General features: G+C 40.0%; 1 protein-coding gene across 2 annotated transcripts in view; it reads right to left on the bottom strand.

The window, feature by feature from the left end:
• Positions 1-1,630: 1,630 nt before the first annotated feature.
• Positions 1,631-15,954, bottom strand: part of khdrbs2 (KH domain containing, RNA binding, signal transduction associated 2) — a 165,833-nt gene continuing 151,509 nt past the window's right edge. The window contains exons 11-12 of one of the 2 annotated variants that reach the window (XR_008565676.2): positions 12,378-12,447; positions 1,631-7,802 (exon numbers count right to left, since the gene is read on the bottom strand). The gene's annotated coding sequence lies outside the window, so the exon portion shown is untranslated. The remainder of the gene's footprint in view (positions 7,803-12,377; positions 12,448-15,954) is intronic. The other variant, XR_008565675.2, reaches the window with a different exon arrangement.

The raw sequence follows: 15,954 nt of genomic DNA, 5'->3' as shown, positions 1-15,954 counted from the left end.
GGGCTCCGGCCCCACATTTGCCAATAAAATATCATCTTTATTCATAAATGTCTATTTGTAATCTAAATACAGAGCACTGCTGAGCAGATTATCTGCATTATGCATGATCACACTCAAATTTTGAGGAGGCTGTTTGTTTGAAATCATTGTTCAAAGGGAACTGGTTTTCCTCGAATGTGAGAGTCACACTTTGGCTCTGTAAGCCAGCCACTTTAAAACGATAATAATATCTCGTCTTTTCTAGAGAAATGTTGTACCTAATGGGGGTGCTTTTAAAACAGGATTCATAATCCTGTTACAAATGGCAACCTACTTTTCTACAAGACACATTGTGCATCCCACAAGCACCGCGTTTTAGAGGACAATTTGTGTCCTGAGCCCACTGGACTTAGTCGTAAACATAGTTTGTGCGATTTCGCTTCTTAGTGAACTGCCCAAAGTGTGCCAGAACTCATCACGTCTGTAAAGTAGCTCTAATGAGGCTCCTAGGCAAGCTTTTTTTGTTGCTAAACAAAAACAACAAACAAATCAAACAAAAACGAAGTTGAGCTTAAATTTGACAAATAAACCTGTCAACAGTGGCTTGCATCTTCTTAGAAAAATGCAACTCAAGCTACAAAAACCTTCACTGTCAACTGGATTAGATGTCAGTTTCCTGTCACAAAATAATAGTAATGATAATAAAAAACACTACAGGGACCCTACACACACCATGTGCCACACTGCTGAAGAGGCCTACTCAGACTTGTGATGATCATAAGTCCTCATTCTCCATTCTGGCTCATCGAGCAGCTGTCCAAACAGAGCTGAGTTTGCTCAGGTACTTGTCCTTGACTTGGGAAAGTGCTGTGTGTTAGTTAATACTACACACTGATTTGCATCCTTGTATGTTTCTGGGTATTCGCCTAAATCCTGACCCACTTTGGTGTCTTTGTGTTCCCAATATTTAGATCAAGTGATATCAAGGGAGATAAATGCCATGCTGCCTGACAGGCTGTGTGGAGCCTGAGTGTGTGATGGGGCAATGAATTAAACACATATCAAAGTGAGGGGGTGGGGGCTTTGTTTGGATGCTTAAAATCCCCTTCCAACCAAAACAATAAGAAATGGATGATCTCCTGCATCAGAAATGACTCATTAGTCCTGCAAGCTGTTCACCTCCGACATGTTGTTGCCTTCCTGCTTTTCTGGACCATAGAGTCACTGTTGTGTTAAACATGTTGGAGCAAACAAACTCAGAAAAGCAGAAGAGTCACAAGCATTTTCTAAATTGTATTTTGAACAGTGGGAGGTCTGCATTTGCTTGTGTCTACTGTTAATCATCCTGTGCCAAATTTAGAGCCGGAGACAGCACCATTCGTTACAGCTTCCAGTAAGAAAGTGTCTAGAGGTGAGCTGTGAGCAGCAGCAGAAGGATCTTCCAGCAAACACCAACGTGTTTGGCTCATAAAGTGTCAGTGACATTTGGTCGGGAAGCCAGCAGCAGGCTCGACTTACTTAATGAACTAAAATGTTCCTGTTGACAGCACTCAGGGAACCATTTATTAATAAAAAATAAATAAGTACTGGAAGCATGCAAAGGCTGGATGTGATAAATGACAACAACCTTCAGCAAGGATAAACTAAGCATTGGTTTTAATTTTGTTTTATTGAAAAGTATAAAAACAAAAAGTAGAAAACCAGTTAACGACATTCAGGAACTTTTGCCTAAAGTTTTATTGTCCACCAGGTGGGGAAGTCCGTTGTCTTTCTGGCGTTTCTGTAAGACAAACAAAAGGAGGAGCTCAGCAAACTGAATAATAACAGCAAATGTTTATCTAATTGTTTGTCAGTCTGGGAAAGGTAATTATTTGCTCTTTTTCCTGAGATTTAAGACTGATACCAAGCTCAGATTTGAGCTTTTAAGCTGATTTTCTTCCATCCTCACATAAAACAATCAGCAGCACACGGAGCTCATAAATAACACAAATGATTGCTTGAATGAAAAGTAAAAGAGAAAAAAAAACTCTAAAGTTTTAGAACAGATTCATATTATATTGCTATTTCCTGTTTAAGTTACCATTTGCTGTTATTAATTCTCTTATCCAACCCTTGAGAAAAAGGGAGCTCATTTTCTAAAACATCAATCTTTCTTTCAGTCTAAATGCAATAATGTGCATCACTATTCATTTAAAAAGCGTGCAGCCATCTTTCTCAACAGATTCTGATTCATATGACAAATGACACCCGTGTCCTTGGTTTGTTGCTGTTTATGCACCCAGTCTGACATTTTGGCTGGTTGTGCATCAAATGCAGTTTGGTAAATCCCCTCGATCCACTGGCTGTCTCTTTGTGAATCCCCCAGTTATAATCTGTCAACAAGCGCCCGACATCCGGGGTGACATTTTGTATGGAGAAGCAGCTTTTAGCTCCGCACTATAAACCCGTCCTTGAAACGGATAGTTAGACCTCCTTACGCTCACCTAGACCTCTTTCCAAATGAGCTTTTATTTGCCCTGTAGAGAACAAATAGGTGTGATTATTAAAGAAAATGGAAAACTCAGCACGGGACTTGGCAGGGATGGTCTATTTGTTCACAGTTGCTGGCAGAATTTGGCGAGTGTTGCCCATCCGAGGATGTCTCACTCTCTCACACAGCCAGTCTGAACCCGCAAGCAGATGGTGTCATTACATGACCACAAAATATGTTTGTGCCGGCTCAAGCTGTGCAACGTCTAGTTTCAACCATGCATATTCTTGTTTCATTGTCAGAAACTAACTTGGTTAGACAGAATCATGTGCACTGAATAGTTGGCCCATTTTGGGTTTGGTTGATTATTTCTTTGCTGCAGAATAATTTTATGAAAGTGAATCTAATATGGTTGGAAAGCTTGATTAGTCTCCTTTTCAATTATTTATAACTTGTAAGAATCGTGCATTTATAAAATAAACGACAGAGTAAAATGTGTGGGTAGAACCACTAAGGATGTGTCAAAATCTCCTGCTTCCTGTTTTCAGCTCCAGGTGCTTCCAGGTGTGTGCCAGTCACAAGTATTTGACTGGCACCCAATGGGCTTCTGATTGGTAGCTCTTGGACAGGTTGAGTGACCTACATCGCCAAGCTGGTTGACCTTCAACAACTCCAAGCTGTTGTGTATGGCAAAAACGGCCAATATGCATAATGCTCTCCATGATTCAGTTGACCGAATAACTTAAAACAAGAGTGAATACAAATGTGTAAAAATTGAAGGTATTTTCACACATTTTGGGGGTGCTGTATACAAATTTAGCTTACTCAATCCACAGATGAACAACACTTAGGTAGAAGTTGTACCTTCCAGTGAAGTCAAGAAGCATTAGAGATACTTTGCAATAATAATCATATTTTTAAATCATTTTCTTGAACCAGTATGTGCTAAATGACCATTTACTATGGAACTAGGATTGGGACAATAGATGTAACTTGTACCAAGCTTTGTAACCTGTAACATGTTTTGTAACTGTAACTTTCTTTTTGTAGCATGTAATTCTTGTTTTGTAACACATAACTTTCGTTTCATAACGCGTAACATTTGACACATAACATTAAACCTTCATTTTGTAACTTGCATAAAACAATCAATGTACAAGTTTCAAATCACAACTTTCAAAACACACATCTCGGTTTACAGTTACAAAACTTAGTCTGCAGTTACAAAACTCAAGTCTACAAGTACAAAATATTTTGTCCCAATTCGAGCTTCCTTCCCAATGAAACAATGACAGGCTTTGTCTGACCAGCCAATCATGAGTCTTGGATTCCTGTCCTAGACAATTCCTGTTGGAAGCAAGCTAGAATTAGGACAAAATGTTTTGTACTTGTAGACTTGAGTTTTGTTACTGTATACTGAGATTTGTGTTTTGAAAGTTGTACATTGATTTTTTTCTGCAAGTTACTAAATAAAAGTTTCATGTTACGTACTGAAGTTAGATGTTACAAAATGAGAAATACATACAACAAAACAAATTTACCTGTTACAAAATGAAAGTTACGCGTTACAAAACGTGAATTACATGCTACTAAACAAAAGTCACATTCACGTCACAAAACTAGGAACAAGTTAAATGTAATATTGTCCCAATCCTAGTTCCATACTTTACTGGGTTAATGAAATATCACTCAGACCCCTATCGCCTTCTGTGGTCAGAATACCGCACTTGCAACTTCAGAGTTCCTATTGGACTTATTAAAGTAGAACTGACATGCCAGCGCTGCAGTCTGCTTCCCACATGTTTCCTGCATATTTTAGACATTAAGGAAGGTTGGGAGACATTTCAGCATTTAGATTAAGGTGTTAAAAAGACGAACACACAGCGAGGAGAAACTTCACTTTTGCTTTCACTAACGGACACTAGGGGTGCCAAATATAATAGAATCCCTTTAAAGTAGGCATACACTCTGCTGTGGTCTTTAGTATAAATGGATGCCTTGTGAGTTGTTTTCTGTAGAAAAAATGCCCAGGCACTTATGTTCCAGGAACCAGAATTTACTCAGAAAAGTGGGGATCAGGAAACGGCAGAATCATGAGTCTTACTCATTATTATTCATGACATGCAAACATCTCTTCTCTGGTTGGCTGACAGCAACGCAGCTCTTCCACTGCCTCTATTCGCTCTTCTTTCTTGGGTAAAAAATGCAATGCTGATGTTTTTTCTTTATAAATAACAATAGCCTGAAGGAGTTCTGCCATGTTGTGGAGTTGCTAAGGCTAACGGTTAGCTTCTACTATCAACAACAGCCTTCCCCATCACAAGCCAAGATGGGTGAGTGGTGGCCAATGCAGGAAATAGGGGTAGAAGACTATTTTCAATTTCAGTCGGCATGATGAACTCTTGCTGGTTTCTTGGTGAGCCTCCGCTTTAATCAACCACACAGATTATAAATAAGTGTAGGACATTGTAGAATTAGCAAAAAATGTTGCATTTCTACAAGAACACATTTAGCTTCATAATTTAACTTCTAGCAGTATTTTTGTGTTTAAGACCTTGCCAACGGATGGCCATTAGGGTAGAAAATTGCAGGGAGCTCAACCTCCAGCAAAATGACAAGCACATCAGACTCCCTTGCATTACTGGCAACGAGTGAAGAGGTAAATGGTTAAACAATGTTTATGAATGGTGAAAGTTTACTTAATGCTTGTTACAAATCAGTAAATCCATTTTGTCCTCATGAGCTCCCGTAGAAGGAAACATGGGGTGTTTCTTAATGCCAAGGAACCTTGCTTTGATGTCTTGGCCCTGCCTTGGTTGCCTAGGAGATACGTCATCGGGAGCCGCCAAGGCATGTTCCAATGTTCATGTGCTACCGAGGCGTGTGTTCTCCGTTTGTTAGCCGTTTAGCTAGCTGAGCGAGGATACACGGGATGTGTCTTGTAGCCTAGCCTTGGTCAAAAATTACCCAGAATACACTGCGGTATTTTCAAAAGGACGGCGGATCAGAAGCCGGTGTCTGTACAGGATCTGCTCGGGTGCAGGATCCGCTCGGGGTCCTTCGACTGCCGATGATGTCGAAGTAGTTGATCGGCTGAGCATGAAGCTTACGGAAGTTACGTTATCACGTTATGATTTTGATTGGTCAGAACAAATTTGCGGTCGTAGTCTTAGCGGTTGTAGTCCTGTAGTCCAAAAATCAATAGTTTTTGGAGAAAATATGTTTGAATTTCTAAAGGAAATGTAAAATATAAGCAAATGATAAACGGTGACCCTCAAAAGCTCTTGATGTTGATGAAATGGGGCAAAATAAAATATAAGAACTTTATTGAAAGACACCAAGCAATATTTTGAGTCAAAGAATGTATTTAGATAACAACTGAGGAAATGTACAGACGAGCTCCACATTAATACAAACAGATAAGGCTTCACATATAAGAACTGTTCTATTTTTTGTCAGTCCGATGTTGGTTTTACGCAGTTTCAGTCTTTACAAAACAAAGATAATATGGTGTTTTATTAACAAATTACAATTATAAAGGAAGCATTTAGGTGGTAACAAACAAGAATTTATTAACAAAACTGCTGAGGTCTTTCCAAAACGTGTGTGTGAAAGCCGAGTAGATTTGCAGTGATGTGATGTCACCGGCAGTCGAAGGACCCCGAGCCGATCCTGCACCCGAGCAGATCCTGTACCGACACCGGCAGCTACTTCGGTGACAATTTTCAAGTTTAAAAGTAAACCAACTAATTAAAAATTGTTATTTTATAGATCCAAAGAAGTTATCTATTGTTGGTGAGTTGCTTATTAGTTGCAGCTTCGGTGGCTAGCGGGTAGTAAATCACATATATTTTTAATTTAATAAACATGCACACAATTGAAAAAGTAAAAGGCTTGTTATATATTTATATTGAAACTAACACGTATAAAATATAACGTTATCTCCTGTGTCCCATGACGTTACGTGACCGCCGTGGAAGCTGCTGTCACATGATGCAAGTCTGTTCCATTTAACCATTTTCTTTGACCAACGACGGACAGTGTCCTCGTAAGTAAGGCGCCTGGCCTCGCAAGACATCGTCTCGCCAGGCCAGATGCCTTGACATTGAGAAACAGCCATGGTGTCTAATATGTTAGACTTAGACCCGCTCCCATGCATTTTAGACCAGATTTTTATGGTTATGAAGCCGCCAATTTTTTTAACACCTGGGCATCATTTAATTAATTTTCAACAACATTTCGATGAATATTTCCAAAGATTAGTGGTGAAAACTGCACATTGTCTCTTTAAGCACTTTAACAGCTTAAGATCTAAATCCATCTCCAGCACTGCATCCTCTTTTATAATGTGTGATGTTTGCATCCCTTTGGATGCAGGTAAAATATGAAAGCAGTTCTACATTGTAAAAAAAATAATGTTTAATTCTCACTGGTCTGTCAAACAGATAACAACGCAGAGTAAAGTAGGGCAGGTCTCCATTGTCGCTGACAAGCTGCTAATCAGTGAGAAGAAGCCGTTTCCACAGTTCTCAGTCAGAGGCTGCGTCTGAGCTTTCATTCGGTCCATTCAATCATTTTACATTTCATATCCTGCTCTTGACTGCATGCGCTGCGGCTCCCACCAGGCGCCAGGCGAGGGACAGCGTGGACGGACCGCCACATGACCAACACAGAGACACGCGAGAAAAGCAATCATGCATGCTGACATTCACCATCAATTTAGAATCTGCAGTTAAACCAGAATGCATATTTTTGGACTGTAGGAGGAAAACGCACTCGGGCAGAAAGGACAATATATTAACATTTCTTTTTATTTAGGGCATTTCATATCTTCCAAAGAAATGTATGTCATTCAGTAACTTATCTCCTTTCTGCTTTTAAAAAAGACACATTTAGAATGGTTTAAAAAGCAGGAGAACACCGTTTTTTTTACTTGTTAGTTTAAATATACGATTGGTTTCAGAGTCACATGCGAGCTATTTCCTACACTCACCGTCAAAAGAAAGCAAACGCTCGGGTCAGAAAAAACCACAAAAATCTGTGTCACACTGAAAATTAGCATTCATTGACTCACCCAGGTTGTCTCACAATCGGGAAGGCTGTGTTGATTTTTGCAGCCAGGAGAGAGGAAAGTGCTCCTTGGTTAGTAGAAGCTAACTGTTAGCATTAACAACTCCATCACACAGCAGAACTCCTTCAGGCTTGTATTACTTGTGGAGATAAAACATCAACGTTGCAGAACGAACAGTCAGTAGAAGAGTTACGTTGCTGTTAGCCAATAAGAGGCAATATGTCAGCATATCATGAATAATGCTGTTTTCTGTCCACTTCTCCTCTGGCTGACTTCTACTTCCTGAAACAAGAGCACCAGATTTTTTTTTTTACAGAGAATGACCCATAAGAGATGCAAGAAAATGTATTAAAAAAACAAGTGAATGAGAGCTTTAATATAAATTTTCACTATTTTGTGACTGATCTCAAAATATTTTTAGCTACAAAAATTAAAATAAACAGTTAAAACGTGATAGCATAACGGTTATTTTTTAAAAACACAGATGAAGGTTGTTTTACCTTTTTTGCAGACAGTTTCGACCACTCAGCTAGCTGCTAATGGCTAATGTCTAGTTTATCTGCAGGCAGCAGAAGACGGTGTCGCCCTCCGCTGTCCGCGCTCTCTTTGCCAATGACACAGTCCCATGTGTAATCCAATGTGTAGACCCCATTGTCTCTATTCATGGTTGTGTGTCCAACACACACAGACCAACATTTATTATGGACATCAGAACACACTACCATACATAAAATGTCAGTGATCAGAATATTATACCACCGAGCGAACATAACAGACGAACGAGACCGTAAACAAGAGGACCAACCCATCCAAAACGCTTTAAAGACCTTGAAGAGGACTTTACATATCATGAGGTGTTGTTCATGAGTGAGGGAAAAATGGAGTGTGAGATCAATAGGCGGATTGGTGCTGCATCTGCAGTGATGCGGGCACTGTAGCGATCCGTCATAGTAAAGAGAGAGCTGAGCTGGAAGACAAAGCTCTCGATTTATCGGTTGACGTACGTTCCTACCCTCACCTATACGAGCTTTACTGACCGAAAGAACAAAATCGCAGATACAAGCGGCCGTATACGAGTTTTCTCTGCAGGGTGGCTGGGCTCCCCCTTAGAGCGGGGTTTCCCAAAACATTTTGTTTGAGGACCCCCTTGCTCCTGTCCAAGACTAGCCAGGACCCCCAACCCCAACACACACACATTAAATGTGATCATTTACTATCTTTATACAGTTATAACTTATATATGGAGTTCTGATTATACTGTAGGGGAGGGCTATTCAATTCCAGGCCTCGAGGGCCGGTATCCAGCACGTTTTAGTTTTAACCCTGCTTCAACACACCTGATTTCAATCAGCAGGTGATTAACAGGGTTCTGCAGAGCCTGGTGAGCTGCTGCACAGGTGACTCAACCACTGGATCAAGTGTTGGACCAGATAAACCACTAAAACGTGCTGGATACCAGCCCTCCAGGACCAAACTTAATAGCCTGTAGGCTATGTTATTGGGATTTTATATATGTATTTTTTCAAACGAAATCTTGTTAACCACACAACATTAGCAAAGACAAAAATGTGGGGACCCCCTGCAATCTTGTGGGAACCCCTAATTTGGGAACCCCTGCCTTAGAGATAGGGTGAGAAGTTTGGTCATCTGGGAGGGGCTCGGAGTAGACCCGCTGCTTCTCCACGTTGAGAGGAGCCAGTTGATGTGGCCCGGGCATCTGGTCTGGATGCCTCCCTGGTGAGGTTTTTTTGGGCACGTCGAACTAGGAGGAGACCCTAGGAGATGTTAAACTTAAAACTGTGTCAACCAAGTTGACATCAAACAAAGATCCCTTTGGATCACTCAGAGTTCTACTATTTTCCTTTTAGTAAAAACTCATCAACTCAGAGTTTAAACATTTAAGCGGTGGAGAGCGGTGAATAAGGCCCGACTGAGAGGAGCTGTGGGAAATAGAAAAAAACGGTTGTGGCAAGGAACTGCTGAGCTGGAGAGCTGTGAATGAGACCGGACTGAGAGGACGCTGAGAGGTGCCGAGAGGGAAAAGCTGCTGCTTTTATGGGTGGAACGAGAGTTTCCAGAGATCCCTGAGCTGACATCCAGAGCATTCCCCATGTGGTTGGGTTCTACATCCTTGTGCTGGGATCAGAGAGTGATGTATACCACGAAGTTTATTTCATCCCAAAGTTGATTAATAGACTGTCATCACTCACATCCTTCCATTAGACTCATTGTGGTTTAAAGCTCCTTTGAAATTAATCCTCCGTAGTCTCCTTAAGTTTTTAATAGTCGTGAATATTCCTCCTTAGACTCCTTAGATTTATTGTGTTTTACACATTTGTCGGCTTCCTTTGTTGGTCCGAGAACCTTTGTATTAATTATAAACAGATACTTGTTGAGTTCTCCCTTTTGGCCTTTAGAGTTCACTGGTTTTGTTTGCGAGTGAGGCCTTTGGGATTTCTGCCACACCTGTCGTGTGTTATCAAACCACCTTAGTAATTTAGCTCCCATAAGGGTTAAATTTCCTTTCCTTTTGTTTGAAAAAGACTGTTTTCTTCCTCGAAGTGGGTATTATTATTATTTGAGATAGTGGATTAAATCCTCTCGCTTTGGGTTTAGTCTTTGCCTCTACAGGCCTGTTGGAGCATCCCACCTTTAGGCGCTGAGTCCAGGAGTTCCAAATGTAATTTCATAATTTTTAAGAAAGACTCATCGTTTTTATTCATGGTACGCCCCCAACAGGAGGTGTTAAAATATGAAGGAGTGGGTAACATGAGAAACATGATAGTGGGTTTAAAATGGATTTAAAAAGGTTCTAAAACAAGTGCAAACAGATGGTAAGCATTATTAAAATAATGCCAAACAAAAACCAAGACTAAAAGGTTAAAAGACCAATTACCAACATTAAAAACACCTGGTTAAAACTTGTATTAAAGGTTTTACCAAACAGAAGATGCTTCCAAAATCCACAAGTTGATAATAAAAACCAACGCACTAAGAAAACACTGAGTGTTTTAAAATCCCAAAGTCGGTAAACTACGATGTTAACCTTAAAACCGAGTCAACCAAGTTGACAAGAACAAAAGATCCATTTGGATCACACAGTTAAAACTACTAAAGTTAAAACTCATCTAATCGAAGGGGTTCAAAACAAAATGAGGCCTGGAGGACAGCAGAACCCCTACAGTGCTGCCTCCCAGACTGCTGAAGGCACCGCCTTTTTATCCCAGGTGTGGGTCGTCAGAGGGATTCAGCTCAGCTGTGCTCCTCAGCAGCCTGGAGGAGAGGAGGAGGAGGGGCGGTGTCTGGCTGATCACCGGGGCTGGATGATCCTGGCTCCTGCACCTGAAGAGGCCAGGCTGTTGGCCATAACACAGACCCATGACACGCTGGAGGGACTATGTCTCTCGGCTGGCCAGGGGACGTCTTGGGATTCCCCCGGAAGAGCTGGCCCAAGCTAGCCTAGTGAACTTGACCAAATTCTTGCTTTGCAAAGTTTGGTCTAGGAACGCTCCACTGGAACCTCTGCAGCCCCAACAGCATTCTGGCTGGCCAATCACAGCTCTCTAGAGGGGTTTCAAACACATAAAGAGCTGTGATTGGTCCATAATGGTGGGTCAATCATAGTGCTCTATCTGCTTAGTGAACAAATCACAGAGCTTTATCCTCTTTGTGGGCCAATCAGGGCACTCTATATGCCTGGTGGGTGGGATCATGCAACAGAGTGAAACAAGAGTATGTCACATTCATTGTCCAGTGGAATGCCGAGATCATTTGAAAGACAACGGTAGAACCCGCCCCACAACCGAGAGCCGTCAATGGAGCGTTGCCAGACTAAATAATACATTTATTTAGTCTGGCTTGCCAGGCTAGGCCCAAGTAGCTGGGGAGAGGGAAGTCTGGACGTCTCGGCTTATAGGCTGCTGCCCCCGCGACCTGACCCTGGATAAGCGGCTGAAAATGGATGGATGGGTGAATGGGCTTTAAAGACCTGCGGATACTCAAAATGGGCAATAAACAGAGAAGGAAGTGACGCTGCCATTAGCGGCTAGCTCTGAAGAAGACCGCAGGAGTGGTCGAAACTGTCAGCAAAAAGGGTAAAACAACCCGTTCCTGTTTTAAAAAAAAAAAAGAAACGAATAATGCAATCAGAAGAAACACACATGAATAAACAAAATAAGTTAAAACATGATCCTTACAGCTGTGTAAAAAATTATTTTACTAATTGTTGCCAGAATTTAATACTTTTTGTGTTTGTGCCTCTGAAAATGAGTTTTGTCATAATTAGAAAGTACATTACCAGAAATATCAAAATAAAACATTTTATTGCCCTAATGGCTAATTTAGATTTTTTTTAAACAAAGCAGAAGCAATTACATATTTCACATCTGAGTAATGTGTTTACTGCCATCAGAGAGTGACTAATAAATTCTGGTTTTACAAAATAAAACAGATTTTTTTTTCTAAATGAGAGAAATTAGAGGTTTTTTAAATCCACTAATACAGCCAAAGACGAATTGGAACACATTCCTAATAAAGAAATTAAATATTTTTTATAATTCAGAGTAAACATAGTTTGGTAACCTCAGCCTGAAGTAAATACAAATCAGTTTCCTGTAGTCTTGGTTCAGTCAAGGTAATCAGACAGACTCTTTATTGATCCAACGAGGGAAACCGTTTGAGTTTTAATGGTTTAATCAACATTTATAGCCTGAAACTGTAAATTCAATTTAATGCATTGTATCTAAACAAGTCATAACTCAGTTGCACTTTTTAGGAGACGGATTAGAATCAAGTCCAAGCAAATAAAAACTTCATTATTTATTCTGATGAAGCAAAAACAATCAATCTCCTCCTTACCTGTGGGTCACTCTTCAGGTTTTCCCATCATGTTTGATTTGATTTTCATGAAGCCTGACCTTTTCTCCGCCTGATAAAAACACAAGTGGAGATTATGGTTACTTCTCATAACAAATTCATAGGAGGGAGATATTGCTAAATGGATCAATGTGCTTTTAATTAAGTGTATTTGTTGGGGGTTCTAAATGTTGCCAGAGGTATGAAACTTGGCAGATGAACAAAACAAGCAGCTGTCAGTGTTTTATTGCGCCTGCGGCTGCAGCACAGCTCTGTCTGATGGACAAGAGTCACAGTGAATTCATGCATGGAATAAAGGCAAAGTGACGTGAAGGCAGCTGCAAAGACATTAAACACTTTAGACGTCGTTCTTTCAGATGAAGAAATAAACAAAACAAGAGTAACGTGTCTTGAAAAAAAAACTTGGTAATTTAGAGGAGTTTTATTAGCAGGATTCAGTTAGAGAAATCCACCGACATCAATGGCAGGCTGGGAAATTTCAGCTTTTGGCTGGCTGGGGATTTGGCGCTGAGGTTTGTTATGAAAATCAATCGGAAAGTGTTTCTGGCGTGCAGAGCTTCCAGACACACGGATCACTTCCAACTCATAGGTGCAAAAAAAAAAAAACAAAAAAAAAACATGAAAGCTGTCTTTTAAAAACAAATCAAAGATGAGATTTACAAAAAGTTCAAAACAAGAAAAAGTACTAACTTAAATCACAGCTAATGAATTATCTGGTTTTTCTGTTGTAACTTCAGCAAACTAAACTAATTACAAAAATCCATTTTTTTGTCTAATTGGACTCTTGCTTTTTGCTCTAAACTTCCCGAATGTCCCCTTCGAGCATTTCTTAACTTTTTTCTTTTGTGCAAAATTTATTGAACGATGAGCTCATTGTTGCCCTGCGGCTCACCGCCATTTCCAATAATGCTCTTCAGTGAAAACAACCTTGAAAAGTATCTTGTGTGACAACAAAATCTATTCAAGTCCAAACTGAAGACATCCTGTTTATTTTGCATTAAGCTGACACAAGGATTCAACAGTGAACTCAATGGCTATTCTTTTCCAGCTCAATGAAAGGCTGTTGGTGGCTGCTTATGTTTTTTTAGTGACGCTTTATGGGAAACAACAATAAATACATACCCTACGCTATTGTGTCTCTTGAGGAAGAGGAGCATATGTGGTGACAATTTTCAGACATGTGCTTGGTGATTTCAGTGCTTTCTGCTCTAGGAGGACGCACAAGAACACATAAAGTACTTGATTAATTTAAAATAGCTTAATTAAAGTAGATTGCTTGGTAGAAATATGGCACGTCTCATTACAGTTGTGTGATCATAACAAAGTGGTGCAATTCCACAAAACAGCTGAGCAACATCTGAGGATCGTCAGTGTAAAAACCATTAATCACAAAATTAATATTTTTAATTGTTAGTCACCAAATAAGGTTTTTAAAAGAATATGTGCAAATTTTAAAGAAGCAAAGACAATAAAACAAAAGTTTTGGTATATGTTTTTTTTAAACTCTCTTTCACAAATTTTTTGAATAAATAAAGTTAAAGTCCCATTAGACGTAACACACTGGTGAAAATTTTTCTCTGCTTTTGACCCATCCCCCGGGGGAGCTGTGAGCTGCAGACACAGCGGCACTCAGGCACTATTTAATGTTTAACACCCAGCCAAACCCTTTAAAGCTGAGTGTCAAGCAGGGTGGCTTTGGGTCCCATTCGTAAAGCCTTTGGTATGACCCAACCGGGATTTGAATCCTGATCTCCCAATCCCATGGCTGACACTCCCACCAGTAGACCACTGATGTCTTATTAAATCATATTTATGTCTTTAATAATTATGTTGTAATCTCTAGTATAAATGAATGTCTTGCAAGTCATTCTCTGTGGAGAAAAAGCTCTGACGCTCCAGTTTCAAGAAGTAGAAATCAGCCAGATGAGTTGGGGGTGGGGATGGGGGGAAAGGCAGGACTTGGATTCATACTCATTGATATTTGTCATATTTGGAAACTCTTCTACTGCCTCGGTTTGGTCTGCAACGTTGATGTTTTATCACCACAAATAACAAGCCTGAATGTGTTTTGCAGTGTTGTGGAGTTGCCAATGCTAACGGTTAGCTTACTATGTGCTCTCCCCTCGCCACTAAATCAACAACAGCTTCCCCATCGCAAGCCAAGATGGGCAAGTCCACAAATGCAAATTGTCAATGTGAGTTAGATCTTTATGGCTTTTTCTAACCTGAGCGTTCCATCTATTATTGTTTTACATCTAATACAGCAAAAGGTAGAAGACTAATTTCATGTTTAGCCTGCATGTGCAACTCAGAATGACTGTTTTTCAAAAATTTTCTCTTACGCTTTAAAACCGTTTTAATTTTTGTTTTTTGTGTGGAACACTGAAAACCCAGAACATGAAAATAGTCTCCTACACCTTTCTCCTGCATTAGTTGCGGATAGAAAATAGACGGTGAAACTCTAGGATTTGAAAAGCCTGACAGATTTATGTCACACTGTCACTTAACATTTATGGACTCACCCATCTTGACATATGTCAGGGTAGGCTGTTGTTATTTTAATGTCCGAGAATCAAACAGAGAACATCTCAACTAGTAGAAACTAACTTTTAGCATTAGCAACTTCACCACACAGCAGAAACTCCTCCAGACTTGTGTTATTTGTGGAGAAAAAACATCAACGTCGTAAATCAGTGATAGAGTCGTGCTACTGTTATCTAATCTGATGCGAGATGTCCAAATATCAAATAAGACTCCAAAACCTGCAGTCTGAAGCTCAGCTGTGATGTGGCTCACCTCTAGTTCCTGGAAATGGTGCACCGGTATATTTGTTATCCTTGAGTACAACTTACAAATCATTCATTCCTGCTAGAGACCCCTGCAAATGTATTGGTTAAACGTGTCCCACACCTTTAAGACACTATTGCTTGTTTATCGTTTATTTATCGTTTCTTTCTTTTTTGTGGCAGCATCAACATTTGCTTTCAGCACCATTTCTCAGCAAGACCACAAAAATTGTTGGGCTAAATTTAATTTAAAACAAATGGAAGACAGGTGGCACATGGACAAAGAGCGAACCCATTGCATGTTTGGAACATATTCTGGAAATTTGGTGCAGGATTGCCATTTCTGAGAGCCCCTCCTGTGTAATTATTAAGCCTCAAATGATTGTAGCAATAAACACAAAATGTTCCTGTGATGCAGACCGGATCAACGTTGTTTGTCGTATATGTCTAAATCTACAGACATTTATCACATCCATGTGAATGTCACAAATAAACAGCAATGCCACAAGTGAAATTTCTCCCAAGGACATTTATTTTGCAACAAATAAGTTTGACTAAATTGCTTCTTTTGCTAGGCTAGCATTGCTCATAAATCTTTGTATGCATTATCAGCACAATAGTGCAATTTAGGTGTTCTGCCTGAGATACATTTTCAAAAAGATGTGCTCATTTGGAACAAGGCCTGAGGAAGGGGTGCATTATGAACAGGTCAGCAGGTATTTGGCCACAGGGATTAATTTTCCTGTATTGCAGAGCTTTGAAATGACATTTGG

Source organism: Nothobranchius furzeri, chromosome 12 (assembly GCF_043380555.1).
Source record: "Nothobranchius furzeri strain GRZ-AD chromosome 12, NfurGRZ-RIMD1, whole genome shotgun sequence".
NCBI lineage: Eukaryota > Metazoa > Chordata > Actinopteri > Cyprinodontiformes > Nothobranchiidae > Nothobranchius > Nothobranchius furzeri.
Note: the sequence above shows the minus strand (reverse complement) of the source record. Positions and strands in the feature narration are given on the sequence as shown.